This window comes from Stenella coeruleoalba (assembly GCF_951394435.1).
Source record: "Stenella coeruleoalba genome assembly, chromosome: 11".
In the NCBI taxonomy this organism is placed as follows: Eukaryota; Metazoa; Chordata; class Mammalia; order Artiodactyla; family Delphinidae; genus Stenella; species Stenella coeruleoalba.
In genome coordinates this window covers 26,192,229-26,207,932 of record NC_137157.1, presented here as the reverse complement: position 1 = coordinate 26,207,932, position 15,704 = coordinate 26,192,229, and the positions used below count along the sequence as shown (strand labels likewise).

The 15,704-nt window shown below is 39.0% G+C and overlaps 1 protein-coding gene across 1 annotated transcript in view; it reads right to left on the bottom strand.

The window, feature by feature from the left end:
* Positions 1-834: 834 nt before the first annotated feature.
* The window catches only part of TMCC3 (transmembrane and coiled-coil domain family 3), a 396,915-nt gene continuing 382,045 nt past the window's right edge, over positions 835-15,704 (bottom strand). Inside the window, exons 6-7 of the transcript XR_013830535.1 lie at positions 11,871-12,004; positions 835-3,934 (exon numbers count right to left, since the gene is read on the bottom strand). The gene's annotated coding sequence lies outside the window, so the exon portion shown is untranslated. The remainder of the gene's footprint in view (positions 3,935-11,870; positions 12,005-15,704) is intronic.

The window sequence follows — 15,704 nt, the reverse complement described above, 5'->3', positions numbered from 1 at the left end:
TTTTTCTGTGCATAAGTTTTCATTTTAATGTAATTACACAGATATTAAAGGGATAATTTCAACAACTTTATGCCAAAAAACTTAAGTGAAATGGACACATCAAAGTCTAATAATAACACAAATATGAATTCCAGCTGCTTCAAATTGTGATATTTACATTGCTAGTGTGAGTGTAAAATTTAGGGCAGTGAAAATATTCTGTACAAAATTGTAATGATGGATTATGTTATTATACATTTGTCCAAACCCAGAGAATGTACAACACCAAGACTGAATCCTAAGGTTAATTATGGATTTTGGGTGATTAGATGTGTCAATGTCAGTTCAGCCTTGGTAAAAAAAATGCACCATTCTGGTGAATGATGTTGATAATGGGGGAGGATATACATGTGTAGAGTGGGGGGGTATATGGGAAATCTCTGTACCTTCATCTCAATTTTGTTGTAAACCTAAAACTGCTCTTTTAAAGTCTTTTTATAAAATGAACATCTAAGATGTGTGCATTTTATTCTATGTTAATCATACCACAATAAAATATATATTTTAAGTGCTGATAAAGATGATTCCTTTCTGTTAACTGAAATACCAATGTCTGCTAGCAAGGTCACTTAATTCCTTATATCAAGATATCTGAGAAATCTAACTAGTAATCATAAAGTTGTTAGGTGCACCCATATTCAGAGCAAAGGAAAGTATATGGTCCTGAGGGGTAAATCCAAACTGCAGAAAAGCTTGATAAGCTATCAAGCAACAACAAATGTGTTTGTTTACCATGGCAGATAAATGAAAGAAATAACTGCTATAAAAATGAAGGCTTTGATATCATGGAGCTAATAAATTTGCATTACACATACAAGAGTGGAATAATGGGGTCCTTAGGAACCTAATAGGAAATTGTTTTATAAGTTTAAATTTTAAATGAGAGAAAGTGAGGACATGTGGAGTATTTGATTAAGAAAGAGTGATTTAGGATATGGGAATTCTTTCGATAAAAAGAAGGCATTCCAGTATTGCTTTTCACATTTAATACTTTGTTGCCAAAGCCAGAAATAATGTAAGAAGAATAAGCTTGTATTTCAGAATGTCAAGGAAAAAAAGTTATATGTCGTATGGCTCAGTGGTAGACAGAACTATTTTTGTCTTCTTAAAATTTCACATACCTTCTCATTTTCTCATCTCTCCTTTCCTATTTCTCTTTCATCATTCTACTTTTCCTTCTTGTTCTCTTTCATCCTATTCATTTTTTCTCTTTTTCCTCCTTTAGATCAGGCTTTTTAACTTTAGTTTCATGATTGACCTCCTAAGGAGTCATTTTAGGCATTTTTATCCTAATTTTCCCCCCTACCCACTATGAGATCTTAAACCACAGATATCCTGTATATCTGTTTATCTACTGTGGCTCTTTGGAGGGCCACAAACAATTGTAATAACTAAGGTTTTTTGCCCATTGAGAATGCATGCTCCAGATAATAAGCTCTTTGAGGGGAAGGATCACGTTCTGTTTACTACGGTATGTTCTCTGCTTAACATGTAATGCTTGGGACATAGTAGGCAATAAATATTTTAGATGATTATTTATTGAATTAAAAGTGAAAATGATCTCTGCTACAAACTTATGGGTCAACTAAACTAAAATTCTTGGATCTTTTTCAGACAGTGCTACATACTACTGACTACTCCACAATACCTCCACATTCCAAGAATGTCTTCCTGAGACTATATGCTTGTGACTTGATAGAAACTTGGAAAGCATGGAAAGCACTCTAATCACAAAAGCAGTACTTTTGTAGCCAATTCCAAGAGCGGGTTACTTATACAGGAGCTAATTTCATCTATCATAAATGATCTTTCTCCCTAGCTTCAGTTTCAGAAGGTGATCATTTCCTAAATTTTTCTTTAAATTCTGAGGCTATACAGCCTCTCTGGTACTTAAAACCCACTATTCAAGTTTATCAGTTTCAGCTGAGGTCCAAGAATTAGATTAGAGAATGAAAAGAAGGGGAAGACACTGTAGGAGAGGGAGAAAATAGAGAAATCATTAAACTTTTCTGTTTCTTAATTGTTTTACATGTAAGAGCTCTTCTAGCTCTAAAATTTTGATCTTGATGATTATGCTCTAAGTGGTTCTCAATAGAAGCATTTTGGCAATCTGTGAAGGTGTCATTAGTTACCTCAAGATTGGGGGGACAGTGCTACCAGCATTTGTGGGTAAGGCCAGGGATGCTAAACATCCTGCAATACATGGGACTTTGTTCAGATCAGGTCCTTGGAAAAGTAGATGCCAAGACAAATTAGGTATGCAAGAGATTTACTGGGGGAAAATAACTGTTAAGAAAAAAGGAGAGGGCTTCCCTGGTGGCGCAGTGGTTGAGAGTCCGCCTGCCGATGCAGGGGACACAGGTTCGTGCCCCGGTCCGGGAAGATCCCACATGCCGCGGAGCGGCTGGGCCCCGTGAGCCATAGCCGCTGAGCCTGCGCATCCAGAGCCTGTGCTCCGCAACGGGGAGGCCACGACAGTGAGAGGCCCGCGTACCGCAAAAAAAAAAAAAACTGGTATGCAAACCCTGATAAGATAGTTACTTAAAAAAAAAAAGAAGTAAAAAAAGAAAAAAGGAGAGAGGAAGTAGTAGGCCAGGAGTGCCTTCAGACTGATGCAGTTCTGCTACCCATGAAACGAGCGAGAGAAGGAAGCAAGGACAGGTAGGAAGAGCCTCAGACTGCCATTCGGCTCTGAGAAGTCTTGGCCAGACCAGTGAGGAGTCTCAGAACAAAGACTGACCATTTGAAGGGTCCCAATTTGGGCAGGCGTGGCCTGGCTCTAATACACCTGCTGTGCTCAGTTTTTTTTTTTTTTTTTTAATTAATTTTATTTTTGGCTGAGTTGGGTCTTCATTGCTGCACACGGGCTTTCTCTAGTTGCGAGGAGCGGGGGCTACTCTTCATTGCGGTGCTCAGGCTTCTCATTGCGGTGGCTTCTCTTTGTTGGAGCGAAAGCTTAGAAGAAGGAGGTTATTGGGACAAACTACATCCCCATTACTCAGTTGGTCTCAGGGACGTAACTGCTACGCATCTTCCTCCTCCTCCCTTATCCAGTTCAAAATCTACTATTCTTTACCTGTCACCTCCACAGGTCTTAGTAGCTTACCTGGGTATGACCCAAATGCCCTCTTAATGAGAACGTATATTTACTGGTAATTAGACACTTCTCAGGCTGGGATTGCTGCACATGTCCTTCCACAGTTCCAATTAAGTATCAATAAACTTCCAGATGGATCACATGGAGTCCACATATATTTTTCCTTCCCATTATATGAAAGCAGCCCCTCCTCTTCCTGTTGGTCCAGGTCAGTTACTCTTGTCAAGATGGGGACTCCTCTTCTTGCCCCCTGGTGCCTGGACACAAAGAGTTCAAAGTGCCCAAACAGTAGCCATAGCTATTACTTCAATGGAACCCTTGTGTTCCCTGACAAAAATGCACTCCCTTTGGGGACCAAGACTTCTAAACCTGCAAAGCCCAGAGTTTTGGGAACAGGAAGCACAAAGTCTCTCAATGACTCAATGAGGTGTTAAGTGGGGCCACTTCTGCTCCCTCCCCTGGACTCATATATTCTTCCTATTAGGGGCAGTGTCATTCAGAGGTCTCTGATTTAATGTATGTACTGCATCCTGAAGGATGGCCCTCCATCCTTGCAGAATACTGCCTCTAAACTGGCAGCTTACCTGTACCTTCAGTAGGTTGTCCAGTGTTCTTATCAGGCTGGCAGCTTCTGGATAGTGTAATAGGTGATACAACCAGTAGATGCCTTGGTCATGAGCTCATACTCAAATCACCTTTACTGTGAAGTGGTTCCCCTTTTCTGATGCTATGTTGAGCTGGATCTCATGCCAGTGGATCTGGCCTTCTGCAAGCTCCTAGATAGTGGTACAGCTGAGGCTGTGCAGGCAAAAAAGGCAAACCCATAACCAGCAGAGGCATTTATCCCTATGAAGGTGAACCAGTGGTCACTCCAGAATGGAAAGGGCTCAGTATTGTTGACTTGCCACCAAATGGCTGCTTTATCTCCTCAAATAATAGTGCCATGTCAGGGACTCCGTGTTGGTCTCTGTTGCTGGCAAGCTAGACCTTCAAAGGCAGAAGTAGCTCAACTTGGCCTTGGTAAGTGGGAATTCATGTTGTTGGGCTCATGTGTAGCTTCTATATCTGCAAACATGGCCATTCCACTCATGTGCCCACTGTGCCAGTTCTGGGGTAGGCTATGACAACACGTGGCTGACATCAACTGGTAGAATCTTTTCGTCTACTTGGTTGTTTCATTCCTTTTCCATAGTTAATGCTTTCTGGTCAGAATGAATATAAGATACAAAAATCTTCACTCTTAGGCCCACTCTGTTTGACCACATGCCTCTACTCCAGACCTCCCTGTCTCCAATCTAGGCATCTGTATAAATTCTCACCACCAGTCACTTCCTCTTCCACTCAAAGCAGATGACCAGCTATACTGCTTGAAGCTCTGCCCTTTAGGAAGCTTTTCTCTCTCCACTGTCTTTTAGGGACACCACTGAATGTGTTGTAATGTGCTGCCGTCCATTTTTCAGGTCCCACCCATATACCAAGCCAACCCATTCATAATCAAGCTTGAGTTTTTTTCTCCTCCCTCAGCTGGTCAAATATGACCCCCTATGTAGCCATACAGCCTGAGCATGGGGTACTGGTGCAAGCATAGTGGGTGGTACGGGGGTCTGGACTACTAGCTCATGTTGTTTACTCATGCCTTCTCGTCCTATTGGAGTTTGATTGTGAATGCATCATTTCCATATTATGATGAACTGCTGCCGGGCCCATCAACTTTATGACTGGGCATATCTGACAGAACTCAGCTCATGATGGGTACTTCCAGACACATGATAACTTGATGCCCCACAGTCAAGCTTTCTGGCTCTACTAGGGCCCAGTACCATGCCCGGGGCGGTTTCTTGAAAGGAGTAAAGTCCTCTGCTGCAGATGGCATCGCCTTGCTCTAAAATCCCAGAGGCCTATATTGTGATCTCCCACTGGGACTTGCTGTAAGTTCCACACTGACTGCTGCAGAGCCCAATGCTGTTCCAGGCTGCACAGAACTGTCACCCAGGACATGAGCCAGAGCAATATTCCTAGGTGTGGAATTCGCGCTTCCAGAACCCAAAGAGGCCCATCAGATATCGTGCTTCATTATAGTAGGTGACGCAAGATATAAAAATGTGTCTTTTACTCTGGAGGGGATGATATTCAAAAGTAAAAATTGAGTATAAATACATTTGAGGACTAGTTTATAAAGTAAAGGAGTTAAATTGAGCACCTATATTCCCCTTCCTGTCCAAATTGTATTTCCTATACAAATATTTGAAGAGAAAGTTTTAATTTCAAGTAATAAATACAGAAAAAATTATAAAAATTAGAATATTACCATTTTGCATCTCTTAGGGAAATAATGAACAGAGGCCATGATCAAGTGGCTGCTAAGACCATTAGGTAAAGGGCTGCTCGTAAACACTGATACAGAAGAGCTCATGCTGTCAGCATTTGAACCCACTAATCAGCCTTTACATCAGAAAAACAGCCAGATATTGATGCGCTTTCTGGTGTGATACAATGAGCAGGGCATAGCACCACCTGTGAAATACCCCTGACAAAAAAATCAAACTTGACTATGATCAAGCCTCTAGATCTAACAGCTAGATTACAGTAAATACAGAGGTAGAGGGAACATGACAAAACAACAACATAGGGACACAATCAGCAAAATCCTGAACGTGGGAAACTCTGTGACAAATGATCCAGTTTCTTTAACAAATAAATGGCAGGAAATAAAAAAAGAGAAAAATCATCATAGATTAAGAGAGTTTTAAGAGACATATCAACCTAGGGCAGTGTTTGAACTGACTCAAACGAATCAAGTATAAAAAGACACATGAAAATCTGAGAAAATGTAAAACTCTCAATATTTGCTGATATTCAGGAATTATAACTTGTTAGCTGACATAGTGGTATGTGATTATGGGTTTTTTAAGTAAAATATTTGTGAATGAAATAATATATGAGTGTTATCTGGGCTTTGCCTTCAATAATCTGAGAAGGTGGGGAATGTTGTGTAGATCAGTGGTTCTCAAACTTTAGTGGAGCTACAAATCAGCTGGAGAGATTGTTAAAACACAAATTCCTGGGCCCTGCCGCAGAGATTCTGGTTCAGTGGTCTGAGGTAATGCTAATGAATTTGATAAAAACGATTGGCCATTTATAACTGATCACAGTTGAAGCTGGGTTCTGATAAGTACGTAGTTCATTATACTTTAATATGATTCTGAACCCAATTTCAGTTGTGTGTATGGTGAGTGGGGGAAGGAGTTCCCACAGCACCGAGCAATTCTCCAGACATTAGCTGGGTGGCCTACAATTCAACTCAATTCTGACACAGCCTACCCAGAGACAGCATCAGATTCCACAGGTTAAGGGCTCAGTTCCACAGACTGAGCAAACGCCCTTCCTTCAGAGGCCAATCACAAGCCCAGGTTACCACCTGTACTTCTGACTGACTGGCTATAGACTGGAGGTTCCCGTGACCCCTTCATCAGATTAGATTAATTTGCTAGAGAGGCTCACAGAACTCACAGAAACATTTTACTTACTAGATTACCGGTTTATTATAAAAGGAGGTAGCTTAAGAACAGCCAGATAGAAGAGATGCATGGGGCAAGGTTTGAGGAAAGGTCACAGAAATTCCATGCCCTCTCAGAGTGCACCACTCTCCCCAAATTTCTCTGTGTTCACCAACCCAGAATCTCTCTGAACCCCATCCTTTTGGGTTTTTATGGAGGCTGCATCACATAGGCGCGACTAATCATTGGCCATTGGCAACAGGTTCAACCTCCAGCCCCTCTGTCCTACTCGGAGGTAGGGGGAGGGGCAGGACTGAACGTTCCAACCCTCTAATCACCTGTAGCTCCTCTGGTGACCAGCCCCCATCCGTAGGTACTTTCCCAAAGTTGCCTCATTAACATAACAAAAGACACCTTTGCTGATCTCTTAAGAAATTCCAAGGGTTTTAGGAGTTCTATGCCAGAAATGGGATGAAGACCAAATATGTTTCTTGTTGTAAATCACAGTATCACAATTCTATTCTCTCTACTTCAGCATGTTTGAAATTTTTCATAATAAAAATTTTTTATAAAATGCATACGCCAACACCTGACAACTTCATTATACCTGCCAATTTTTTCCCAAGGACTTACATATTTTAATACGATATTTATTACAAATTAACCTCATTTTATTTATCCTTTATAATACAGGTAGGGCATTAAATTGATTTTTTTTAATGATGTACGTAGGCAGATTGCACTATATATGTGTTTCATTTGCAGACGGTTAAAAATATTTATTATAAAATGGGAATATTGAGTCCAATAAGGGTGACAGCTGCTAATCTAAGACAGTCTGTGGAGAAAGGAAGGCTATGGAGAAGAGCAAGCCTTGGCAGCTGAATGGGCAGCTTCAGTGGTAACCAAAGCAGGTACCTCACCAGACCTGCCAGGATTTCTACTTTCCTAAAAAAGAGGCTTAACAATTCAAAGTATCTTGAGTTCTCCCAGGACATTTTCTTGTTCACCATTTGGGATTTCCTAACTATTCAAGATGGGAAAATCATTCTGAAGACAAATTGATTCTTCTCCAAATAGCAGCAGGCTAGTTATTAACACTCCAGAAACTTGTCAGAGAGCTTCATTTTCAATAGACGACTACCCAGCCCCAGACAAGAAACAGCTGAGAACTGTTTGGGACAGATAGTCAAAGGCAGTGCCTGCACTTTGGAATCATCAAGGGAACTTAAAAAAATACTTATATCTGGGTCTCACCCTTCTGACTTAATTGATCAAGAGTAATTAGGCATTGGAAAATTTAAGTTACTCAGGTGATTCTAACCTGCGACCAAGACTGAGAACCATTGCTAGAAGACTGAAGCAGTGGTTCTCAAAATTTAGAGGGAATCCAAATCACCTGGAGGGGGTATTTTTGAACAAGTTCCCAGGTGATACTGAGGCTGCTGGTTTGGAGACCACATTTTGAGAACATAAAGCACTCTGCTGCACACTCTAAGGACAATGGCTGTCTCAGGGAAAAGCACTTGTGCAGTTGAGTGCTGAACTTGACACTTTTTTATAGAACACCATTTTTATTTGAAAGAACGCTGACAAAAGTTGTACAGACTTGGGTATTTGGGAGACATTTTCTCAAAAAGTGTGCCAGTCACTTCAAGGAAAATAAGTGATGCTATTTGATGCCAATGACAAAATTCGAACTTGCAAGTGGAAACTAGAAATTTGGAAAACTTGCATCCACCATCATGCACTTGACTACATACCAGTACTTGAAAGATTTCTGTGGTAAGGTTGGTAGTGAGATTAGTGAATGTGATTTTTTTTGATATTATATAATGAAATGTGTCAATATTTGGAAAATCTGCATAACTCAGTGAACCAGTATTTTCCAAACGAATGGTGCATAATGTTCCCAAATCATGTATGGGTGACAGAGTCATTCAAAGAACAAGTTAGACCAACTGATTTTAATGTCACAGAATATGATATAGTTTTAGATTCCACATTGCAACTAACCTTTAAAAACTAGTACCTGTGGAGGTCTGGTATAGTACAAAGAATATCCACAGTTATCTGAAAAGGCCACTAAAATAGGGCCCCTTTTCCAACTACATTTCTGTGTGGGGCCAGATTTTCTTCATATACTTAACCCTCTGGGGGCAGAAAACGTTTCCCTTTGTCCATTCTACGTTCTTTGGCTGGCCTAATATTAAACTGACATAAGACTGATTAGCAGGAGAAAACTTTAATTTTGTACGTACGGGAGCCCACATAGACCTGAGAGACTCTTCAGCTGTCAGGTAATTAATGCTTATATACCATCCTGAGCTAAGGAGAAGAGGATAGGGGTGTGAGGTCTCAAAGGGAAGGAAGATAATTCACAGGAAGACAAGAAGAGCAGATCTATGGTGAATAAATGTTTGCCATGCCATGCAGATAAGTCTTTAGGATATAAAAAGTTATTTTTGGTAACAGTGCTCTTCTTGGTACAAGTTCCCTATCGGAATGGTTTTAGGCAGTTCAAGGGGAGGTAAAAAGCTCTTCCTGAGTCCACTGGGCCTCGACTGTCTTCAGCTCTTAATAATTCACATGCTTGCCCTGTACCCCCCAAAACGAAAAGCAGAATATCACAACAGACTGAATGCAGAATCAGATATGAGAAACCAGTTGTCTTCTATTAAACCAGACATTAAAGAGATTTGAAAAAAATTTGTGAAATATCACTCTTCTCACTTTTTTTTGTTTTGGCAAATGTTTAATCTTCATAAAGTTTCCTTTAGGTTACATGCAGTAACTTACTGTTATTTTAAAGTAAATTAATAGGGAATCCCAGGTGGTCCAATGGTTAGGACTCTGTGCTCTTGCTGCCAGGACCCGGGGTTCAATCCCTGGTCAGGGAACTAAAATCTCATAAGCTGCATGGTGTGGCCAGAAATAAATTAATTAATAAATATTTTTGTAAATTCTGTTTTAATTTCTAATAATGTAAATATTGCCAGATATAGGCCATATAAACATAAGCTCATTGAAGTCCTCAATAACTTTTAAAAGCATAAGGGAGTCCTAAGACCAAAAAATGGAAATGCTGTTCTAGAGTTACAGGAGTATTCTATTTCTTGAAATTGCAGCTACATAGATATTTGTTTTACAGTTATTTCTTAAAATATGTGTACAAATTTTATGTACTTTTGTGAATGTTGTATTTCGCAATTTTTTTTTTTTTAGTTGCAAGTAAGGAATTTGCCTCTTAGTTTACTAGAAAAAGCAGGGTTTTGGAAGTAAAAGATTTATGATTCAAGTTCTCTATCTGTGTTAACCTGTTGTATGGTTTGGGGACCAAGAAGAAAAAATAGAATGCTGTAACACCACCTTCTGTAAAGCATGAAAGTGCTTTATGAACTATAAAGTGGTATGCAAATATTGGCTACTATTATTATTGCAGAGTATCAACATATATATCAGTTTAAAAGTTTCTCTCTTCTAATCAACCTGCCTGTGGCCTTGAAGCAGACTTTTGAGAATTCCTTAAACCATCAGGTTTTCCATTTTTATTTGACTTCCAAACTACTTGGAGTTAAATTTTTTGCACAGTGTTAACAACGCTATTGTATGTTTGTTACGGATTACTTCTCCTCCAAATAGTATTTAATCTTCTTGATTTACCTTTTTAAAACTGCCTAACTTATATGTATCTTAATATTGTCGAAGACCTCAAATACTTTATGGAAAAAAGAGGAAGAGAGTAAATCTTATATAAATTATAAAGGATACTGACAGTATGAGAGAGGAGACGGCCCTCACATGTCCTGTTTCCAAAGGTTGTGAGGCAACATTTGTGGCAGTCTCGTTTCCCTCTTTCTGTAGCACATCACCCTCACATAAATAAATAAAGCACAGGACTTTCATTTCCAGGCAGTTGTCATAGCAACTTTTGACTATCCACAGCAGAAGGAATTCTCATATCTTAAGCCCTGATTCCAGCAGAGCTAAGACACAAAGACTAAAAGGAACATTAAAGAATGATTGCAAGATGTAATGAAACTGGATATCTGTTATTCAGAACTTTTCCACTAAATGTATGTACTTTTCCCCCCTGACATATATTCCCCCTTATAGGTTTCAGAACTCAACAGCAGTAAATGGAATAGCTACCATTTATCACTCATTACATGCCAGATACATAGAACATTACATACGTTGCTTTTTTTTAAAAATACTTCCAACAACACTATAAGTGTGGTACTATTTTTGTCCACATTTTACTTTATGAGGAAATTGAGTTAGATAGATAGATGAAGTAACTTACTCAAAGCCACACAAGTAAGTGTTCAGCCTTTCAGCCTTCAACAGGGTTGACCACTTCTTAAAACATTCTCAAGTTTTCTGGATTTCCTCCTGCTTTACTGACCAGACACTTTGCTAGCTCCTTTGTTTCTGCCTGATCTTTAAATGTTGGCTTGCCCACGACTTGGACCTGAGCACTCTTCTCTACCCAGATGATCTCTTCTAGTCCTGTAGCTTTAAATGCCTTGTATGTGTTGATAATTCCCAAACGTGTATCTCCCACCCCAGATATCAACATGCACTTCAGACTCATGTATGCAACTGCCTGTTTGACACAGGTTTCTAATAGGTATTTCAAAGAAAATAAATCTTAAACAGCTCCCGTCCTTCAGTCTTCCCTGCCTCAGCAAATGACAACATTGTCTATCCCAGACGCTCAAGCCAAAATCCCCGAGTCATCCTTGATTTCTGCCCTTTCCTCACACCCCACTGCTAATGTATAAACAAGTTATGTCAGATTTATACCCCAAATCTATCTTAAATCCACCTCTTTTCATCTCCATTGCCATCACTCTTGCCAGCTTTACAAGAGCAATGGCTTCCCATTGCTCTTGGAATATGATTTGAGCTCCTGACTATAGCCTAGAAGACCCTGCATGGTCTAGCCCCTCCTTCCTGCCCCAGTCTCCTATAGCTGTCCCCTACCATCACTCTTCTTTACTCACAATATCGTCCTTTCCTTCCCTCAAACACATCAAGTTCTTTTTGCCTCTGGGATTTTGTAGTATAAACAATATGAACTGTCTCAAACTTCTCTCAGCTCATCTTCCTAGCTGGCTCTTTTTCATCCTTCACGTTTTAGCTCAAATATCTTCTTTGGGATTACCTTATCTACAATTGGCTTCCTGTCAGAGTTTTCAACCACCCACATCATTTTTATTAATAGCACTTACCAGTATCAGAAATCTTTACTATCTTCGCCCCTCTCATTTATGTAAGCTCCATGGGGTCCGGGACGCCTACTGTCTTTTTCACTTCTACATTCTCAAAGCTTAGGAGCATATAGGACGTGCTCAGTAAACACTCACTGATGGAGGAAAGGAAGGAAAAACAAAATTCAATGCCAGGTTCCCATCCAGGATTGTTTTACTCTAAAACTGCTTTTAACTACCTCTCTATTTTTATTTATTCATTTATTATTTTTATTTCCTTTTTTAAACTGAGATATAATTGACATACAATATCATGTTACTTTGAGGTGTATATCATAGTGATTTGATATTTATATGCATTTCAAAATAGTCACCATGATAAGTCTAGTTACCAACTGTCACCATACAAAGTTGTTACAATATTATTGACTATATTCTCTATGCTGTACATTACATCCCCATGACTTATTTATTTTATACTTGCAAGTCTGTACCTCTTAATCCCTTCACCTATTTTGCCCTCCACCCCAAGCTCTGTTCTCTATATCTGAGTCTGTGCCTGTTTCGTTTTTGCATTTATTCTGTTTTCTAGATTCCACAAATAAATGAAATCATATAGTAATTGCCTTTGTCTGACTTATTTCACTTAGCATAATATCCTCTAAGTCAATTCATGTTGTTGTAAATGGCAAGATTTCTTTCTTTTTCATGGCTAATATTCCTCTAGATAGATAGATAGATAGATAGACAGATAGATAGATAGATAGATAGATAGATAGATAGATATAGATAGATATGTATCTCACATCTTCTTTATCCATTCGTCTATTGATGGAAACTTAGGTTGCTTCCATATCTTAGCTATTGTAAATAGAGCTGCAATGAACATAGCGATGCCTGTATCTATTCAACTTAGTGTTTTCGTTTTCTTCAGATAAATACCCAAAAGTGGAATTGCTGGATCATATGGTAATGCTAATTTTAATTTTTTGAGGAACTTCCAAAATATTTTCCATAGTGGCCATACCAATTTATATTCCCATCAACAGTGCATGACGGTTCCCTTTTCTCCACATCCTTAACAACAGTTATTTGTGGTCATTTTGATATTTGCCATTCTGACATGTGTGAGGTGATATCTTATTGTGAGTTCTATTTCCCTGATAATTAGTGATGTTGAGCATCTTTTCATGTGTCTGTTGGCCATTTGTATGTCTTTTTTGGAAAAATGTCTTTTCAGGTCCTCTGCCAATTTTTTATTCAAGTTGTTTGTCTTCTTGATATTAAGTTGTATAAGTTCTTTATATATTTTGGATATTAACCCCTTATCAGATATATAATTTACTAACATCTCCCATCCAGTAGGCTGCCTTTTCGTTTTATTGATAATTTCCTTCACTGTGCAAAAAGCTTTTTAGTTTGATGTATTTAGTCCCATTTGTTTAGTTTTGCTTTTGTTTCCCTTGCCTGAGGAGACAGGCCCAAAAATATATCACTAAGACTGATGCTAAAGAGTGTACTGCCCATGTTTTCTTCTAGGAGTTTTATGGTTTCAGTCTTACATTCAAGTCTTTAACCCTTTTTTTTTTTTTTTTTTTTTTTTTTTTTTGCAGTACGTGGACCTCTCACTGTTGTGGCCTCTCCCTTTGTGGAGCACAGGCTCTGGACACGCAGGCTCAGCAGCCATGGCTCACAGGCCTAGCCGCTCCATGGCATGTGGGATCTTCCCAGACCGGGGCACAAACCCGTGTCCCCTGCATCGGGAAGCGGACTCTCAACCACTGTGCCACCAGGGAAGCCCTTTAATCCATTTTTAAATTTATTTTTGTATATGGTGTAAGACAGTGGTCCAGTTTCACGCATTTGCATGTGGCTGTCCAGTTTTCCCAACACCATTTATTAAAAAAACTCTCATTTTTCCACTGTATATTCTTGCCTCCTTTGTAATAGATTAATTGACCCTATATGCGTGGGTTAATTTCTGAGGTCTTTATTCTATTTCATTGATCTATGTGTCTGTTTTCATGCCAGTTCCAAACTGTTTTGATTACTGTAATTTTGAAGTATAGTCTGAAATCAAGGAGTGTAACACCTCCAGCTTTTTTCATTTTTCTCAAGATTGTTTTAGCTATTCAGGGTCTTTTGTAGTTCCATACAAATTTTAGGATTGTTTGTTCTACTTCTGTGAAAAATGCCATGGTATTTTGATAGGGATTGCAGTGAACTTTTAGACTGCTTTTAGATAGCTTGACAATATTAATTCTTTCAATCCACAAGTGTGATATATATTTCCATTTATTTGTGTCATATTCAATTTCCTTCACCAATGTCTTAGAGTTTTCAGAGTGCAGGTCTTTCACCTTCTTGGTTAAATTTATTCCTAAGTATTTTTTTTTGATGCAATTGTAAATGGGATTGTTTTCTCAATTTCTCTTTCTGATAGCTCACTATTAGTGTGTAGAAACACAATGGATTTCTGTATATTAATGTTGTATCCTACAACTTTGCTGAATTCATTTATTAGTTCGAACAGTTTTTTTGTGGAGTCTTTACATATATTACCATGTTATCTACAAATATTGACTGTTTTACTTCTTCCTTTCCAATCTGAATTCCTTTTACTTCTTTTTCTTGCTTAATTGCTGTGGCTAGGACTTCCAATACTATGTGGAATAAAAGTGGTCATAGTGGGCATCCTTGTCTTGTTCCTGATCTTAGAGGAAAAGCTTTCAGCTTTTCACTGTTGAGTATGATGTTAGCCGTGGGTATGTCATTTGTGGCTCTCATTATGTTGAGGTACATTCCCTCTATACCCTCTTTGTTGAGAATTTTTATCATAAATCGCTGTTGAATTTTGTCAAATGTATTCTCTGCATCTATTGAGATGATCATATGATTTTTATTCTTTGTTTTGTTAATGTAGGATATCATGTTGATTGATTTACAGATGTTGAACCATCCTTGCATCCCTGGAATAAATCCCACTTGATCATGGTGTATGATCCTTTTAATGAATTGTTGAATTCAGTTTGCTAATATTTCATTGAGGATTTTCCTTCCTATTTTAGCTTTTCAAGATGATTTCCAGTTATATTATTTTGCTCTAACTCAAGACTAATGCCTGGGGGCTTCCCTGGTGGCACAGTGGTTAAGAATCTGCCTGCCAATGCAGGGGACACGGGTTTGAGCCCTGGTCCGGGAAGATCCCACATGCCACAGAGCAACTAAGCCCATGCGCCACAGCTACTGAGCTCGTGCTCTAGAGCCCATGAGCCACAACTACTGAGCCCATGCACCACAACTACTGAAACCCACATGCCTAGAGCCCGTGCTCCGTAACAAGAGAAGCCACCGCAATGAGACGCCCATGCACCACAACAAAGCGTAGAAAGCCTGCGTGCAGCAACGAGGACCCAACGCAACCCAACAATAAATAGATAGATAGATAAATAAATAAATAAATAGATAGATCGATAAATAAATAATGCCTGAATCCCCCAAGACCCTAAGTTTGAGATGAGAGTGAAAGAAGATGGGCTGTGACAGAATGGAATTGGAAGAGCTCCCAAACAACTGCAAACCTACCTTATCCTACTATAAATTCTTTTAGCTTTGTGGGGGAGGAAAAAAAGATAGAGGACACTATGGCACAGTTTTTAATCCCTCAGAAATGAGGGTTGAATTCCTTGAAACAAGAAAACATAGTCCGCATCACATCCTTCCCCACCAAATTCCCAAGGTGTTTAGGAAGTTGTTTATAAGCAAAGAACATTATTCCAAAATGTTAACTTTGGGGATAGAATTGACAATTATACCAGATTACTGCCTCTCATTTTCATTCATTTATTATTGACA